The sequence below is a fragment of the Pinus tabuliformis genome, chromosome 7, assembly GCF_031772625.1.
Source record: "Pinus tabuliformis cultivar Carrire ecotype Pingquan chromosome 7, CPIR1, whole genome shotgun sequence".
In the NCBI taxonomy this organism is placed as follows: domain Eukaryota; kingdom Viridiplantae; phylum Streptophyta; class Pinopsida; order Pinales; family Pinaceae; genus Pinus; species Pinus tabuliformis.
The window spans coordinates 1,305,406,107-1,305,426,605 of NC_142293.1; the positions used below are offsets into that span (position 1 = coordinate 1,305,406,107).

Sequence of the window (20,499 nt, forward strand, 5' to 3'; positions counted from 1 at the left end):
TAGACATCCTGACCAAGCCTTTGGGACACAAAAGTTTTGAGTATTTGAGGAAATGTCTGGGTATGACTGAAAATCCAGCAGTTGAAATTAAAGGGGAGTGTTGAAATTGTAATTTCAATTGTAGTAACAGTTGAACAACAGTGGCATACTCTACTTCAGAAAAACCATGCAGTTTTCTCTCTGCAATGCGATCATATCGCAAATCGCATCCCTTTACCCCTTGCCTCATTTTGTTTCCCTTTTTTTTTGCGATTGCGACCATGCGATGTGATCGCAGATCGCAACTTTCATCCATTGCACGTTAAGCCCTCCGCCCTGTATCCGCCGATTGCGATACTGCGATACGATATCATCGCACATTGCACATCGCCGCTTCTCATCTCATCTCATCCCCCAATAACGTCTTCTGTTGCGATGCGATCCCACCGTTCATCAGCAGATCCGACGGCTGTGATTTGTTCTAGCTTATTTATGTTTTAACCTACGTTTGTGTTCCCAAGGAAGAATGAAGGATTTGCGCCATTGCTGCTCACCAGCTGCATTAAAGAAGAAGAATGGCCAAGAACAAGAAGGACGCGCCTCGAGCAGGTAAGTGCATTAAAAGGAGTATGGTTTCTTGCTTATTCCACTGCGTCCAGCTCCAGCAGGTCAACAGAGTACCAGAAATGGCCGATTTTGTCAGAAGACTGTAACAGAGGCCCATAACATTTTGTAAATGCGGTTGGTGGCCACTTTGACCCCTTCACGCATAACCCGAAAGATATATAGTTTTAGTTTTCTTTTCAATTAGCAGTAGAGATAGAGAGAGTAAGAGAGGAATGTGAAAAGCACCTCATTGCATTTGTAACACGCAGCAGCGTGTGAATGTAAAAGAAAGCCGTAACTGCGAAATAGAATATACAGCAGACACACCAGTCTGAATCTTTTGAAAATCCCTCTGTGAGAGAGGAAGATCATATTTTGTAACAACAATTTTTTTTATTAATGAATAGAGTTATTTTTATTAATGAATAGAAATCTTTGGTGTGTGAAAACTCTGTCTGCTGCAAATAAATTTTAAGTTTCCGTTGTGTTAAATATCCTGTGCCGAAAAACAGAGCGTCGTTCTTTGTTCAGCTTTTGTTTTTGGAATTTTAGCAGAAAAATCCCAACATTGGTATCAGAGTGTTGTTCTCTTCTTTTTTTTTTGGTTTGAAATCATCATAAATTTCCAACAATCTTCATCAATTGACTCTGCCTGCTCACCATGCTCTCAAGACTCTTGCAGAAAAATATGGCCCCGTCATGTCTCTGCGCTTTCGCTGTATCCCCACTGTGGCCGTTTCGTCTTCTGAGATGGCTAAGAACTTTCTCAAAACACATGATTTGGTCTTTGCCAATCGTGGTCTAACAACGATAGCAAAATACTTATCTTATGATTTCAAGGGTTTGATATCGACTCCATATGGAGATTATTGGAAATACGTGAGAAAAATATGCGTTACAGAATTGCTGACTCCCAGAAGCATTGAGTTCTTCAAGGATGTGAGAGAGGAAGAGGTATCTACCATGATCCATTCCATTTGGGGGGAGAGTGAGAGTGGCACAATTGCCGTGAATGTCAGCAATGCCTTCTTTACCCTCACCACCAATATAATTTGGCGAATGTTGGCGAGGAAGAAATTTTCTAACAATGATTTCGGTAGCAGCGGCGAAAGATTCAGGGATCTGGTGTTAGAAGTGTTAGCTGTGGCGGGATCTTTTAACATTGGAAACTTTGTTCCTTCTTTGGATTGGCTTGATTTGCAAGGTAACAATCGACGAATAAAGAAGGCCTACAAAATATTTGATGCATTTGTGGAGAAAATAATTGACGACCATATGGATCATGGCGTGGATTCAACCTCAAATGGCCAGACAAAGGCAAAGGCAGAATATGGTAGAGTCTTCGTCGATGTGCTTCTTCAGATCCAGAGTGATAAGATGGACGACTAGATCACACGAGAAACCATCAAGGCAATTATGTTTGTAAGTCTCTCCGGCCTCATTTTCTCTTTCAGTTTTCTAATCATTCTTAATACTCAGTCAGTGCACGACATGAATTGAATTTGTATGAATTTTTCAGGACATGTTCACCGCCGGAATGGAGATGACAGCCATTACCTTAGAATGGGAAATGAGTGAGCTACTCATACATCCCCATCAGTGATCAAATTTGAAGGGCAGGTCTTAATTTCATTTAGAAGGGCACATATTCAGGTCGCACTTCTATAATGAAAAGCATAAAAAAAAGAGCAATTCAATTGACAATAGTAAATTATTTTCAAATTTATTTTTATTTTTTGACAGGAAAATGGTGGAACAACAACCCCATGGATGTTGTATATAAGACAGGTCTGATATGAGCCACAACAAAATGGTGGAACAACAACCCCATGGATGTTGTATATAAGGCAGGTCTGATATGAGCCACAACTAATATATCTAATGCATTTACCATTAATGGATAAAAAGGAGACCTATATTCCTGCTCCAGTTTAGATAAGGATTAATTTTGTAGGAAATTTTTGTGACCAAAACGTTCAAGCCAATATACAAGTAGCTCAATCAAATTTAAGTTTATTGCATGAACGAAAAAATTTAGTAAAATTCTAAACACGTTTAGGATTCAACAAACGAATGTACAAATGTTTATATGTTTTTGGTATCTCCTTTTTTAATATGAAAACATACGAGGAATTGGGAATCCGCAAACAAATCAAATCCAGTATGTTAGGAAGCTTGTTGAATGCGCTCCTCTCCAAGCATAAATCGTGCTTAAACCTTGCTTGAAAGTTGTTTGCTGAATGATGAATCTATGCTCCTCTCCAACTTAAATCGTCATCAAACCTTGCTTTAGGCAACCTTCAAGCACAACCCATTGAAATTACAGACGTAATACATGGCCCATATTGACATCTAGTGGCTCTCAATTGAAACTACCAAATGTAATGGTATCAAGGGGTAGTTGTGACATAAGAATTAATAAGAACTTCTATCATATGCACAATTAAAAAAACAACTCGAAAAGAAACTGTTGTTTTTGAAATGGGAACAACTGCCAAATGTAATGGTATCAAAAGGTAATTGTGACATAATAATTAACTAGCATTTGCATCAGATGTTGCAAAGGAAACGCCGTAAGGCATAAATTGAAGAACACAAATACAACACAAGATTACTTTGATAAATAATAAAAAAATATTGACCACTCAAATCAATGCCCCATTAACGCGAACCACTTAGTAGACATATCTATCAACATTAGGATTATACACAATGATCAAGAAATTTCCCATATACAAACAACACCTTCCACAACAACCTTTTGTCACGTCCACATTTTAAAAAATGCCTTGGAACATGATTGGAATCTCCCATATTGTCTTTTTCATTATGCAGATAAATCTTCCCTATTGCTATTTTCATCATGAATGTTGTTAGTTCATTGTTGTAAAGTGTTAGTGTGTTAAAATATACAAACATCACGTTCCACAACAACCTTTTGTCACATCCACATTTTAAAAAATGCCTTGGAACGTGATTGGAATCTCCCATATTGCCTTTTTCATTACGCAGAAAATCCTTCGATCAAGTCTTGTGTAATGTGAAAGACTAATCTTTGTGGGAAAGTCACCGTTGTACACTATGATCCTTTAGAGCCTTTCAGGATTTTAGCCTCTCTTTCAAAATGTTTGTATTTATATCGGGGCCTACCTTCTAAAGAGTGGTTGTTACCGACGGAGTCACAGATGAGGCTTTATTTAATGAGCAAGGAATATTTTCCCTCGTACTCCAACTTTAGAGTACAAGACACTAAAAAAATTATGCAGCTGAAAGTGATCCATCTTCAAGATATTTTTCCTGTCAGTTACGAACAAAATGTTTAAAACCTCAGTTCTGCGAAGAACTATGTTAAGCTGGAATGTAAGAGTTTTCCTTGTATTTGACAAGAGCTTGAGAAAAACTTCGCAGAGGAAATCGTTCAATAGGAGGGTTTCCTTTTCCCTTTTTCAGTTATATCTGTGATCATGAGTTTCCATTAACCCACAAGTTTCTTCGAATCAAGGCCTGATCCGTGAGTATTGAAAACTGTTTTCAGCACAAATTCACCTTAACATAAGCAGGTTTCAATCTTTTAACATACATCTCATAAGTCCTGACTAATGAGACAACCGACTAGGCTAAGCTGCTGAAACCTATGTGATTCCATTCTAACTAACTTGAATGCATGCTGAGACGAATTGATTCAAGGTAAAATATTTGCAAAAACAATAGTTCCCAGAAGAAAAGGTTTCAAACATGTTGAAGAAAATAAATATGAAGAGATCGAAAAAACATAACTAATTCATATTGAAACGCCTGTCTGCTTAAAGTATTGCTTGCAAAGAAAAGCCGAAGATGATTCGTCCTTTTAACTAAAAAGGAAAAATTCCTCCATTTGCTCATACAATGCAAATGTACCTATACTGTTTGTTGAGAAATTGCTGCCATCCATGCTCTAAATGCCTTTAAAGAAGATAATCTTGGGGAGCAAATAAACAATAGCAGGGATATATGCCTTCAAGATTAAAATTGATGAACAAGAAGATTGCACCGAGAGTCTTATTCTTTCTGGTGAAACACATTAGAGTGAATCTATTCCATTCACTCAAGTCGACTGGAGGAGGCCATGCCCTTGGTTCGATTCTCACAACAGAGGAATCCACTTTAGGGCATGGCGTAAAATGCCTCTTGCTCACATCCATAAGGAACTTGGTACTGGCCAGAAGATCCACATTGACAGCCAGGCAATTGAAAAGGGAATCACCAGGCTTTTCCACGAGGCGGTGGCCAAATTCCTTCTGAAGCATGAGGGTGGCACTTCGAAACTTGGGCATGGTGGACAAAAGCTTGAAGATGAGTGGAGATGATATCTAGTAAGGTATATTGGCTACACATATGTCAAAAGTTGGCAAGTCTGTTCGTAGTATGTCCCCTCGCACCAACTGTCCATAACAGAAAAGAAAAAGGAGATAGTCATATTAGAGAAGAGCAACTTTGATTTATCGTAATCCCAAAAATTAATAAGGTATCACCAAAGACATCAATCACAAGGAACAAAAAAGGAATTGCAAGAGACAATTACGAAGACATCACAAGGGAACCTGCAAAGCACATAGCTTAGGCTAACCTTGCAGTAAACAGAATCTCTTTCCAGTGCATTTTCCTTGTAAATCTGGCAGAAATTTTGCCAGAATCTTGGAATTACAGGTTTGAATTGCATAAATTTAATACTGAGGTGCCCAATTGGACATAAGGGGGTAGGGAATCCATCTGCAACATCAAATTTGCAAAAAGAAGAAGTGTTTTATTGCCAAAATTGGCATTTTTCATTGCCAGACAGAAAGTGCAGTACGTTACAAGATTATGGCTTCCCAAAGCACACAGGTACTTCTAAGCATCATTAGATTGGAGAAAGGTAGTAAGTGAAGAAAAGAAGGATGGTATCACATAAGCATGAGGACTTCACCCCATAGCCAGTTTTCATCGCATAGGCATGAGAAATTCACCCTAAACCCAATTTTCAGATTGGCAAAGATTTGAAAAAGTTTTAATGTATGTGGTATTTCACAAATAAACCTTCTTCAGTATTGTTGTCAATGTAGGATTTTTTTTTGGTTGATGTTTCCAGTTTACAAATGCAGCAAGCGCACCCTTCTCCATTATGGGATTATCATGATGAACTGAATTCAGGTCATGCAAAAAGCATGCCCATTTCAATTATGTGAATATCACAACGAACTATAGCAGACTGAAAACATATATTTGAAAACATATGTCTCAGTGATTGTGGCAGAAGACCTACACCTTGCCCCATCCACATGGAGCCGGACCCTGAGCCACTGCTTACACAGGTGCATAGAAGCAACAGCTCATGAAGGCAAAACATGTCTCTGAGGGTTTGAAACTTGGGGTGGGCATGAAGAGTCACAATCCATGTGGAATTGACATATTGTTAATGAGGTAAATAAGGTGAATGAATGTAAAAACAAGATGCAAAGGAAATTGGAACTCACCTCCAATATCTGAGCCATTTCGGTCCCCTTTATGCGTTTGTGAACTACTTCGATCATCCGGGGATCGATCTCGACTGCGATGACTCTGTGGGCGGCCTGCAGCAACTCTAGGGTTAGATTTCCAGTACCCGGGCCAATTTCCAGGACGGTATCGCTTTCTCTCATGTCCGCTTTCTCAACGATGGATTTGAGAACACCCGGATTTGTGAGAATGTGGGATTTGTGAGAATGTGTTGCCTGCTCAGTACAGCCTTGGGATCAATCAACTCCACCCACAGACAGTACAAGAAAAGCCCGCCAACAGGGTTAGTGGGACGCATGTAGCACTAGAGAGCCCGGTTCAGCTGCCCTGATGAAACTATTCGATCCGCCAAATGAAACGCCCAAACCGTTTCGGCAACCCTTTTGAATCAACGATCAACGGCTGAAATTGTTGCAATCGTCTAACATATAATCGTGTGGCTTACACGATGACAGGTAAGCAGAGAGGGGAGTTGATTTAAGAGGGAAACGCCTTACGGCGTAATAAGAACTTGCATCATATGCACAATTAGAAAAAACAACTCAAAAGGAAACTGTTGTTTTTCAAATGGGAGTTTCTAAAATGGGACTTAAGTTTTAACATGAAAAGAAATTTACAAATTCAACATTCCTAAAATTCTAATTTTTTCAGTCCTAAAATTAAAAAAAAATTACAGCATTTTTTAAATTTTTTTAGGATATTATTCCAATTTTTTTTAAATGACAAAAATCAATTTTTAAATTTTTTTTACTGATAAAATTTTCTTCTTACTTCTCTGACTTGCCAGAGACCCTTTGAAGGGCTCTGACGTGTTCAATTTTGATCCATGATCCCATGCAATGAAGAGGTTGCAGGAAGAAATTGAATATACAGTTGGCAAACATGCCAAAGTTAAAGAGTCAAAAGTAGCAATCATGAAATACCTCCACAGTGTGGTCAGAGAGACGTTACGATTATACCCAGTAGGGCCGCTAGGCATTCCCCATTAATCTGCAGAGGGCATTACAGTAGGAGAATATTATATACCTAAAAAAACAATGTTATTGGTGAATCTGTGGGTGATAGGAAGGGATCCTTCAGAATTCAAACCGGAAAGATTTATGGACGAATTCGGTCGACACAATGATTATACGAACATAACAAGTAGACAAGACTTGAGGATGCTTCCATTTGGGGCAGGAAGGAGAGGATGCCCAGTGGCCCCGCTGGCTATTCCCACTATTTCGCTTGCATTGGCTCAGCTGGTGCACATTTTTAACTCGAGAGTTGAAGGTGATCCGTCCCAACTGGATATGAAGGAAGCGGATGCAGTGTCTATGCCCAGAGAAATTCCTCTCTTTGCGTTTCTAAGCTTGAGGTTGCCACTGAGTTGTGTTTAGAATTTTGAAAACTATGGATATATAGGTTTGGGACAGCCCGGGTCTTCCCGCCATCTTTAGCGTTGGCTAGTAGTTTTTTTAATCTATTGTTTTGCTTGGTTGTGTGAGATGCTATAGCGATGTATTGTGGTTAGTGCTCCTGTTAGAGGTTATGGCGATATGCTTCAATAAATTGGGTAAATACCGAGGTAACTTTCCTAACTTTAATATGAGTATCGATATTGCTGAGACCCAATGTTTTGATTCATTTATGATCGAGTTCCTTACGTAGTGGTTAATATTACATTTTCTTTTTCCTTTTCTTGCATATATATTTTGCATTGTTATAATTTATTTTGACTAGTGAGAGCGAATTAGTATGTATTTTAATATTAAAAATTTAATTTTTATTATGCATTATCTATTTGCGTGTTGTTTATTAATATATATTTAAAAAATTACTTATCTCCAGTTTATGTTATAAATTTTTAATAATTTAATATATACCATAATAAAAACTGTCAACAAAGTTGTTTATAATGTACTTTATTCTCTTCTTAAGAGAGAATAAATCAATAATTAAGTTAGAAGAGTTATTTCTAAAAATATTAGCAGTCATATAAGGCCGGAAAAAATTCTATTAGAAAGTGAACCCAATATTGTTGTTTTTCCTTCGAAGTTACCCCTTAGAGATAAACAGAGGGAGCTTTGAAATGAGGATGAGGTTATAAATTATGTTTCTTTCCGGAATTCCCAGAGCTGTTGTATGCAACTTATTTATTTTTCGGCATCTTCTCTTTGTTTTTGGCTTAGAAATCAAACGAAAGCAGAATCTGATACCTATGTATATCTATGTTCTTCTATCCAGAAATTTTAATTAAATTATCTGTATTCTTTTTTAATTAAATTGAAAAGTAGAAAAAACATAGAGTTTAGTTTGATATAAATTTAATCTCTCTTTCTCTTATTACTATATAATTAGATATAAATTTAATCTCTCTATCTCTTATTACTGTATAATAATTACAACGTAACACGCGTAAAATAAAAATAACCAAGTGGTTGCTTGAGCCTCTATTTTTTAAATTGCCTTCTACTCCAAAATCAATATAGTCCCGAAATTACTTTAACGAGGACTTCTATATATTTTGTCGATAGAATCCAATTTATCTAGAACAACGTATTAATGAGGCAATTAAATAATTTTTTTTCCATTAGAATTCCATTATGTTAATCTATTCGATGTCCCAAGGTTTAGAAAATAAATACTATGTTTTAACTCTAAATTGGGAGCCCTCACAGCAACATTGTGATGCGAGGTGTTGTTTTACTTTTCTCTAACCAAATTTGTAATTGTTTTGTATTCCTCTCGATTGAGGTAACTATTATGGTATTATTTTATCGCATTTATCGTATCCATTTTAGTTATAATTTAGTTATAATTTGTTTATAGGTAAATTATATTTACTAATATTTTGCATCTATGGCATGGTATCTATTTTAGTTATAATTGGTTTATAGTTAAATTATATTTATTAATATTTTTCATTTATGATATTCATTAGTTTTAATATATTTTTTATTAATATTAAATATGATTGATATACAATTCAGTGACTTGATTGTTAAGTTTACAAAAGATACATACTCTATCTTTCTTAGTTTTCAACCTGTGTCTTCTTAAGAGAAAACACATGCTATTAACCATTAGGCTCACTCAAACTGTATCAACCACACTAATGTATATTTATATATTTATAGTTATTATATTATATATTAATATAATATTATGTTATTGCATAATATTATATTAATATATTAATAGTTATACTTCAAACTACTATATAAATAACATATAACATAATTAAATAACATTAATTTATTATTAATAATACTTATTTATCTCTTACCATTATGTCATAGCAAATAATTATTACGCATTGATTAATATATACACACAATATATATATATATATATATATATATATATATATATATATATATATATATATATTCAAATTCAAGCTTTTGTGATCCATTTTTTAAATATTTGAAATACTTTCACAAGATATTACATTCAGAAATATTTCTGAATGTGATTTCCTCTAAATATATATATAAATGAATTAACCTAACAATTAATAAACACAAAACATTACTATTATAAATCTAAAAGATTTATATTATAATCCCAACGGATTAATAAATCCAAGAGATGGTTAATATTAAAAATCCAAGGGATTAACATTAAAATCCCTTCAGATTATTGTTGTAACCCCAACAAATTAATAAACCCAAAGGATTACTAATATTATAAATCCAAAGGATAAATAAATCCATCAAATTGCTAATACTATAATCCCAAGAGATTAATATTTTAAACCCAATGGATTAATATTATAAACCCTAGAAATTAATAAACCAAACATATTAATATTAAAAATCCAAACGAGTAATACTATAAACACTTGGGATTTATATTATAAACCCAATATACTAATAAACCCTAGAGATTAACATTCTAAACCTAAGGGATTAACATTATAAACCCAAGGCATTCATATTAAAAAACCTTAGGATTAATATTATAAACCCAAAAGATTAATATTATAAACAAAGGGATTAATAAACCCAAGAGATTAATATTATAAACTCAAGGAATTAATAAATCACATTGCAATGTTAATTATGTAATGCTTTAAAATATAGCCATTAATATATTAATATAATATAATATAATAACATAATCTTATATTAATATATAATAAAATATTAATATAATAACCATATAAATATATAATAATGTGGTTGAGTGTATATTAACCATATTTTCTAGTGCGGTTGTATATGTGCTTGATATACTCTTATTGATGTATATCAACCAAATTAGTAAATGTGGGCATGGTTGTAAAACCTAAAATTTCTACCTTCTGAATCTTTCTAGGAATTATGTCAAATATTTTACAATTTGGACTAAGATATTAGTTTCCTTTAACACGCTGAGAAAAATAATTGCAATAATGAATTGTTTAAAATAAAGGTGCATGCATGCCAAAATGATGAAATGATGAGATGTTGCTTGATAATTACCTTAACTTTCTAGTTTGAATATAATTTATTCAAGTAATTACTCTCCACAAAAAAGAGAATTCATGTTTCATTGATCTAAGATTAGGAAACCACACCCAAAGATTCATTCAAAATTATGAATTCCATTTATAATTATTTTCCTAACCTTAATTATATTATACTTAAGTCTATATAAAATTATAGCTATTATACAAGAAGTGTTATATATATATATATATATATATATATATATATCCAAATTATTACAAACAAAATTTTATAATATTATATTTGGGGTTGATAATACTACAAATCTATGCCATAAATAAAATGTTATAAATGAAATATTATAAACCAATGTTATAAACCCCAATATTATCATCAAATGTTATAAACCCACATGTTATAATCATATATTATAAACTAAAAATTATAAAACCGAATATTATAATCTCAATATAAAACAAAATATTATAAACCCTAATTTTAAACCCTAATTTTTTAATGTTAAAATGTGACATTGGATAAATTGCAATGTAATGTAATATTGAATCAACTATTGTCACATTACAACAAAACTTGATCATGCTGAACAATTTAGTAATGACTATAAAGGTTGGCCTTTTTTGACTTTGTTGACTAATGTGGCTGACTATGTTTCACCGTTAATAATAATAATAATAACACGAAATTATGTTTGATTGAAAATGAGAGTGTTCACTCTCAAACATAGTCAACAAACATAGTCAAACATTGACAACTGCAATAGTAAATGTGGTTGGCTAATTTTGTAATGTCACAATATGAAATTGGATAAGTTGCAATGTAATGTAATATTGTGACAATGATTGTCACATTGTGGCAATGTTTGTCACAATATGACGTTGGATAGATTTTTATACCAATATGTTATAATCCCCATTGTTACTAAAAAATGTTATAAACTCCAATGTTATAAACCAAATTGTAACAGTCGCACCCAAGGTCCTCGCATAAGCTGTATTGTAAATATATTTTACATATTATGCAATATTTGAAATCAAGAAAAGGGGACTAAGTCGAAGGGACACATATTCTAGAGTTGGGGAAGAGCATTTCTTTCTTGGGATGTTATGGTTTCTTGTGCAGATAAAGAAACCTGAATTATAAGAAATCCATTAAAGGTTGGATGGTGCATGGATCAATGAATTAGGTCTTGAAATTAAATGGGCTATAAGAGAGAGTAGATAGGCCCATGTTGCTTAAGAAGAAACCATAAGGAAAGAGGATAGAGGATTATGAAGGGGATGAAAACTACCAGGAAAGGAAGATGTGACAACAAAGGAACATTCAACAAACAAGCATGAAGGGGGGGGGGGGGTGGAGAAGGCACGATTAAGGGGAAGGAAAGGGAAAAAAAATTGATTCAAAGAAAGCTATAAGAAGACAGGGGAGAGACACCCATGAAAACCTATGATGTGTACAGGAACACAAAGAAGAGATAGAATTGAAGATTCAATCATACCTCGTTAGTAGGAAATGCTGAAGAGAAGAGAAGAGAAGGAGATTTGTTCTCTATCCCTTGAGGATGTGGGTTGAGTTACTAGTATCTAGATCGCTGTGACAACTTGGGGTCCCAAGAGTTTTTGGGTTAAGATAGGATCCCTAGATCCCTATAAAAACTTGGGTCCCTCGATACTATGGGTTGAGCCAAAGGTTTATGGACCCTTGTAATAACTTGGGTCCCTGGAGGTTGTGGGTTGGGATGGAATCTCTAGATCCCTATAATAGCTTGGGTCACCTGGAGGTTATGGGTTGAGATATTAGACTCTGGATCCCTGTACCGTAAAACGTATTCTGTGGTTTCGCGAAAATTTTGGCACACCCTCTGCCTAGAACTCCAGAGAAGTTTCTTTTGGCTTTTTTCAAACTCTATAACTAAAAAAGTCCATCCGAGCATTTGTCACTTCGGGCTCGTTAAAACATCGAAGGAGACTAGAGTCATCTTTAGCTTTTTCTCGACTCTTAAAACATGAAAAAGCAAAGTTGTGTCTAAAGCGTCATTAATAAAATTTATTTTAAATCGGAACATAATCACCTGTTATTCCCACGTTGATCTTTCAGTTGAAAAGTATGGAGCCCACCAACCAAGGAAGTAACCTTGGCGGAAATCCCAATCCCTTCTCCTCTTGGGGAGATGTTGGTGCGCCTCATATGGCCACATTGTCACTTCCAGGATTGACAATTGGCCTACCTGTATGGCTCTTTTCAACTAATGTAGTTCAGATCGCCACTAATCCTGAGCAGTCGAATCAACAGTCAGACCAGTCTAGAACTACCCACCAGCCTTCCACTTCTTACAATACTTCCTCTGATCCTTCATCTTCGCAAGGTAGAGCCGGCAAGAGTCAGCCTCCCATGGAGAAGAAGGAAAAGAAGAAGAGAGAAAAGAAGCAGAAGGGGCCTATGGCGAAGGCGACTGGGGGCAAGCAAAAGACATCTGACAAAAATCCACACATTGCACCGACCGAGCCTAAATCGCCATGTGTCATTTGCAAAGGGACCCACTTCCATCGTGATTGTCCTTGTATTCCCTGGATACTAAGGGACTGGTCCCCCAGGTTGCACAATCCGGTAGCATCAACCTCTGGTAGTCATGTTGATTGCAGTCCGTCAACTAGCGAGAGTGAAGGACGAAAAGGGAGACCAAGATCACCCTGTATCTTGTGTGAAGGTGATCACGCCATCCACCGATGTCCATTCTTAGATGAGGTGAAGAGAGTTTTGGAAGATCGTCCGGTATCACCGTTACGACTTCCTCCTGGATACCAAAAACTCGTGCCTAATCCCTCGATAGTTAAAAATCCAGCTGGCCCGCTCAAGTGGTCAGATGAAGTGTCAGTCATTGAGAATGAACCTGCTGAATCCAGACCAGACGAAAGTCTAAAGGTCGAAACGGCAGTTGACCCGGTTCTTCCTTCAGAGGTTTCATCCTCAAATGACACCGTCATTGAAGATTCATCTTCAAATGACACCCTCACTGAAGAGGATAAGGATGACACCGTCCATATTCTTTTCATCAACACAGACTCTGATGAGCATCAGGGCAATGCGCCCATTCCTTTATCGCAGGAAGGAACATCGTCAGGGTCGTATCTGGCCGTATATTCGGTCCCACCACCAAGCAACCTAGTTGTATCCTTTGATTGGAATCAACTAGGCAGACCCCGGTTACCAGCCAGTATCCCATTTAGAATCCTCGTCCAAATCTACAGAATGGTAATGGCTGGAACTATCATTGATGAAGGGGCATCTTTGAGTATCCTTTCCTCTATTGCTTGGAAAGCACTGGGTTCCCCGGCGCTTTTACCTGAGATAAGAAATCTATCAGGTTTTGATAAAGGAACCAGTCACCCATTAGGGATTCTCCCCAATGTTCCAATTACATTGAAAGGGAAGACAGTTCATATGAACGTCATGGTCATCCAGGGACCCTTGGTGTATAACTTACTCCTTGGACGAGACTATATATATTGCATGGAGGCAATAGTGTCCTCGCTCTTTAGAGTCATGTGTTTTCCGCACGAAGGAAGAATGGTCAAGCTCGTAGACCAACTTTCATTTCCAGGATCACGCATCGCAAATAGTCAAATACCATCCCTTAACGGTTTGCTCACTCAAGGAATGCCTCCACCCCCGGTTCTACTTCCCGATGAATGCGAGTGATTCGGAAAGAAAAGAATTGGGACCCAGGGGGCATGCACCCTAGCCTGCCTTGGGCAGAGGAAACCTTGGGTATAAAGTTAATTTCCGCAGAAGAATGGACTAGTCCGTACCCGGTCCGAAAAAGGAAGAGAGGGTTGTTCTAGGATAAAATTCTTTTGTCAAAGTTATGTGAGCGAAAAGATCGGCTCCCTTTGTCTAAAAAAGTAGGCTCTCCTAAGGAGGAGATCGATTTGTGGCGGCAAGTAGCCAACATCTTTGAATGTCAAGCCTCACCCATTAAAACATATGTTTTGAAGGATAAGTAGGGGCAGTCTCCAAAGAAAGAGATGAAATTGCCGCAACAAGTAGTCACCATCCTTAGCAACCTAATGATAGACACCGCCGAAAAGAGAGTTTAGTTTGCGGCAGCAAACAAAACCATTTTTCGGATAATAAGTAAGAGGAAAGAACCTTGAAATTATACTTTATACCTGGGGGCATGCGAACCTTTTGGAGTGCAAGCACGGGACAACTATTTATTTTTTTAAATTTTTAGGTCCTCCCTTTAAACCTGTAGGTCTAACCCGTTAAACTCGTAGGATTAGCCGTTTCCAGCTTGCATAAAGAAAGGATGTGGGGCAAAAGTTAAAAAAAAAAACTTGCCAAATTGGAGTAATTAGTGAGGTATCGCTCCTTAAATAAGATTACCTCACCTGAGGCATTCCTTGTATTAAGACTAGTATAATTGAGCAAGGTTTGAACGCATTCAAGCTCGTTAAAAAATGAACTGCCCCTTAAAGTTTAGGGGGCATATGCCTCGTCTGCATTATTATGCTGGGGGCATCCATAATCGAGCAGTTTTTGTGTAGAGTTCCTGCTCGTTAAAAAATAAACATAAATTGTGAGCAATCTTTCCCTACAGTTCAAGCTCATCCAGAAAAAATGAACCTGTAAATAACCTTGAGAAACGTAACCTTTGACTGCCATATTAAAAGCCCTTGGTCGTGTTTATATGCCATCACCTCCATCCGTTCATCTGGCCAATCGTTCATCTCCATATGTTTGTTTACCCATTTTGAGGAACAACTGCGAAGAGTGATTTCACTTAGCCATCCTTGTGACACTGCCGTGATTTGAAAATTCCAACCTGTACCTGGAATCTGCTGCTATCCCTGTTTATCACTCGTTCCTCAAAAGACGAGTCTTCTTTGAGCTCTTTTCACTGACTCGTAAAATATGAAAAGTTTGCCGAGTTTTGGCCTTCCAGCTCGTTAAAAGGACCGGAAGAGCTATCCCTCCTCTAGATTTTAATCTTTTTGGACATGAGGGATTATTGCACAAAAAGATCGAGCGCTCGTTTTGTTCGGCTCGTTAAAGAGATCGAAAATTCATCCCTTCTGTATTGTTTTATACTTTTTCGGACTTAAGGGATTAGATGACGAAAAAGGAATTTTGGAGTTAACTTTCCGTACCTTTTCAGACTCTCTAAAAATGAAAAGGACCGAGTTTTCCTTGTCGTTAGACTCGTTAAAATGATTAAATAGCGACAAACTTGTCTTTAGACGAGAACGAGTTTCCCTATCGCTAGGCTCGTTAAAACATAGTGATGGGCTTGCCCGAAGGGCAGGTTATAGAACAAGCATATGTTATCCTCCTCAAGCTTGACAAAAATAAAGAGGTACTGGTCAGCAATGACTGGGGAAAAATTGGGAGATCCTCACAGCTTTAATGGTAGCGAGTCGCTCTTGAACATGACACTTTGTCCTCCGTATCACATCGGGTTGGGTTGTTTCATTCACCGGTCTCATAACCATGGTCCTCGCCACACCATCCACATTTTGGGGTAATGCTACCAATCCATCACATCAGTGTCGTTATATGTTCAAGAGATGTGGTTCTGCAAAGAGTCAACCGTGTCCCATCCACTGCCATACATTGTCCTTCATCCATTTCATGACCGCCACCCTGAATCATACATCACAGTTTGTTTTCACCTCATCACAATCACTAGCTCCATTCCGTGTCACTGATGTGGGATTCATTAAGGCCCTCCTTTGACGGATCGCTCCTTGTCGACATTAGCTCATTATCCAAGGAGTTGATCTAGGAACAACCCCTTCAGTACTTTGAAGCTTGCATGCCTCAATGGCAAGTTTCTCACTTCCGGCGACAGGTATACATCAATGACCTTCGACCAGAAGATTTTGCATGGTGGTCGATGCCAAGTCCTTTATTCCCACCATGTGAATTGTACTTCCATACCTTGAGGGTCATCATCCTTATCGGTGATTCCTCTCGCGCTTGTTAATGGTTTACATCATTGACTAGTAATCAAGCGATGTCTTTCCATGTTCGACTTCAAAAAATTCTCACATGGATCGACTTGTACATCGAGTGAAGATCGGAAGAGATCGAAGACCCCGGATCTAGTTTCATCCATCCGGGCTGCGATATATATTCAGGACATAAAGACATTTGATATGTACATCATTACAGCAGATGATCATCCTTCTCAAAGGATGATAATTTCAGCAGAGAATTATCAGTCTACAATCAGACGATCTTTTGTTCTATGTACCAAAATGTATTTATAAAGCTGAGCATGGGAATGCCCGCCTCAGCTAGATCATGAAAATGTATGAAAAATAATGTATTGTATTGTATCTTATTACAGAACACTTCTCAGCAGATTGAATGAACTTCGGATCCTCTCAATAAAGCATTTCACCCGATAAACGACCTCATACTTTAGGGGGCATCTGTTATAGACAATTTTGTGCCTTACAGCAACAGGCATGAATTGTCAATAATCCAAGGGATCCAAAGTTCCCTAAACATGATGTTCCTACCCCTAGAGGAACAAGGTCAGCAAACCAACAGCTCTCAGATCAGTTCTCCACCTGAAAACACTCAAAAACAAGCAATCCTGAAATCAAAGCAGGTGCTCCACTAGGCTTCTGCGCTGAAACACAACTCCTCCATGGTGTACCTGCGTTGCAAAGCAGGTAGAACAAAGGCCACCTGTGTTGAGCGAGATTGGACAAGTGGCACACTGAGTCATTGCCCCAAAAATGACACTTGGATCAGGGATTTCGCCTTGTGATGAGTCAGAGGCTCTGTTTCTCCAAGTGGAAGCAAGGTTCTCCAAGTGGACTCAAGAACTGAAGATCACTTGAAGAGAGAGAGGACACAAGGCAGCTACACATCAGTTGCAAGCTGACTCATCCTTTCTCAATTCATCTATATATTGAGCTCTCTCCTATGAGCTCAGGAGGCTGGAATTTTGTGCAAAGTAATGATATGCTGTTGGTTTCACTATAGAGCTATTGGGTGATTGCTTGAGGGAGGTGAAGAGGAGAAATTCTTTCTGCTGGGAGGTGTTGCTGGATTAGGACCTTCAATGGTTGTAACACTCTCAGAACCTTTACTTCTTCATTAATAAAAGCTATTGAGGTTCTTCTATATGCTCTTCTTTCAATGATGTATTGTGATGATTGTATATTTGGTTTATGCTAATCCGTGAATCAGTTATGATTGCATGTTGCTTGTAGTTTCCTTATGTGCTATTTTGCAGGATCTCATTGTAGCTGGGCCAGCAATAAAGCAAAGAGCTGGGAGCAAGCAGCCATAGAGAAGAGTTTGGATTCGACATTAAGCGCAAGGCAACGGTTAGTGCATTTATCCACTCTCTTTTGCTTTCATAAATAAGTAAACCTTAAGTAGTTTTCTTTACAGTTGTTGCTGAGGTACTATCACGCTTACAGTGGGATAGGGTCATCCGAGTTGGATACTTTTCCCTAAAACAAACTGGCGACTCCGCTGGGGATCGTATCTGTTTGATTGTGTTTGTAGTATTTTTCTATTCATTTCCTGAACAAAAGAGTACCAAATCGAAAAGCTTTTGACTATATCAAAAGCGAAGTAGAGGGCAGCTACTCTAGCTCATTTCTGAGCATGTTCATGATTTGAAGAGCTGATCTACAAGGATCCTTGTAAGCTCTTAGTGATCGCTTTTCACCTTCCTAATCATCCCTTTGAGTGTGCTTGACTGATTGCTTCTGATTTGAGCAAAAACTGTGCATTTTTGAGAAAATTATGACCCGGAAACTGTGAAAACGCAACTTTCGTTTTCTAAAGCATGTAGTACACAGGCTACCTGCTTTGCAACGCAGGTCCCGAAGGGGCTACCTGTGCTGAGAGCCAGACTGGCTGAGCAGCACCTGCGTTGGCCCAATTTTGCCTAGTGCAGTTGGGGTTTCCTCCCTTTCTCTTGCCTGTTTTCACCATAGATTTGGCAGCCAGTTACCAGTCTTGCACCAGTTCTGAAACCAACATTACTTGCCATCATTCCGCCTCTGTTATATAACGAAATTGTACTTGTTCTTTTGTATTTCTTACTTCATTTACAATTTCCCATAACGAAGAGTAAACTAGTCTTGCTTTGGCCTCTTAGATCTGAACCTGTGTTAGGCATTTTGCTGGTCTAAAGAGTTAGCTTGTTTGCTGTCCATAACTGATTAGTCATTTTACTTTCGTCATTATGGTTTGATTTCATGCATTTCCAGTGATTAAACAAGTAAATCTTAAGGTGTCTTTTGATTTTGGACAAGCTTGTTTACTTTCGCTTTAAATCGAAATCAAAGTTATATAGCAACTTTCTTTTTGTAACCCAGCAACATTAAGAAAGGGAAAAGAAAATACATGCATTGTGCATTTTGCATTTGAAAAAGTTTGCATGATGATTCAGGAGAAATTGCATTAGTGTGTGCTCTATGATCTGTGTGAAAAGATTTTCCTTTCTTCTCCTCAGTAGTTAAGATTTTCAAAGTTGAAAGATTGAAAAGATTGCTTCTCATCTTAGACTGCATTCAGGAATTTGTTACATACATCTCGTGGTGATCCTTAAAGGCAAGCTGCTAAGCAAGATCAACATTAAAATAAATTCAATTTACATAACAACGCTTTGTAACATAACGCAAACATATAGAGGTCTAGGTAGAGACGTGTTCCGGCGTCGTTAAACATAGTGACTGTCGATCTCTACGAAGGTGGATGATTCCTCCTGAGAGTCGCTGGCACTAATACGGACTTGTGCTCCCATGTACCGTCGCGTATATATTGGGAGACCCCTATAGGAACACAGCCTTTATCCACGGGAAGCCGTGTCGGCCGCCCTACTGATCGCGATGCAGTGAACACAGCATTCACGAAGATCGACCACCCGTACCGTAAAACGTATTCTGTCGTTTCGCGAAAAGTTTGGCACACCCTCTGCCTAGAACTCCAGAGAAGTTTCTTTTGGCCTTTTTCAAACTCTATAACTGAAAAAGTCCACCCGAGCATTTGTCACTTCAGACTCGTTAAAACATCGAAGGAGACTAGAGTCATCTTTAGCTTTTTCTCGACTCTTAAAACATGAAAAAGCAAAGTTGTGTCTAAAGCGTCATTAATAAAATTTATTTTAAATCGGAACATAATCACCTGTTATTCCCACGTTGATCTTTCAGTTGAAAAGTATGGAGCCCACCAACCAAGAAAGTAACCTTGGCGGAAATCCCAATCCCTTCTCCTCTTGGGGAGATGTTGGTGCGCCTCATATGGCCACATTGTCACTTCCAGGACTGACAATTGGCCTACCTGTATGGCTCTTTTCAACTAATGTAGTTCAGATCGCCACTAATCCTGAGGAGTCGAATCAACAGTCAGACCAGTCTAGAACTACCCACCAGCCTTCCACTTCTTACAATACTTCCTCTGATCCTTCATCTTCGCAAGGTAGAGCCGGCAAGAGTCAGCCTCCCATGGAGAAGAAGGAAAAGAAGAAGAGAGAAAAGAAGCAGAAGGGGCCTATGGCGAAGGCGACTGGGGGCAAGCAAAAGACATCTGACAAAAATCCACACACTGCACCGACCGGGCCTAAATCGCCATGTGTCATTTGCAAAGGGACCCACTTCCATCGTGATTGTCCTTGTATTCCCCGGATACTAAGGGACTGGTCCCCCAGGTTGCACAATCTGGTAGTATCAACCTCTGGTAGTCATGTTGATTGCAGTCCGTCAACTAGCGAGAATGAAGGACGAAAAGGGAGACCAAGATCACCCTGTATCTTGTGTGAAGGCGATCACGCCATCCACCGATGTCCATTCTTAGATGAGGCGAAGAGAGTTTTGGAAGATCGTCCGGTATCACCGTTACGACTTCCTCCTGGATACCAAAAACTCGTGCCTAATCCCTCGATAGTTAAAAATCCAGCTGGCCTGCTCAAGTGGTCAGATGAAGTGTCAGTCAT

The 20,499-nt window shown here is 37.9% G+C and overlaps 1 pseudogene; it reads left to right on the forward strand.

Moving 5' to 3' along the window:
* Window positions 1-1,284: 1,284 nt before the first annotated feature.
* Window positions 1,285-1,974, forward strand: LOC149252295 (cytochrome P450 750A1 pseudogene; annotated as a pseudogene).
* Window positions 1,975-20,499: the final 18,525 nt, after the last annotated feature.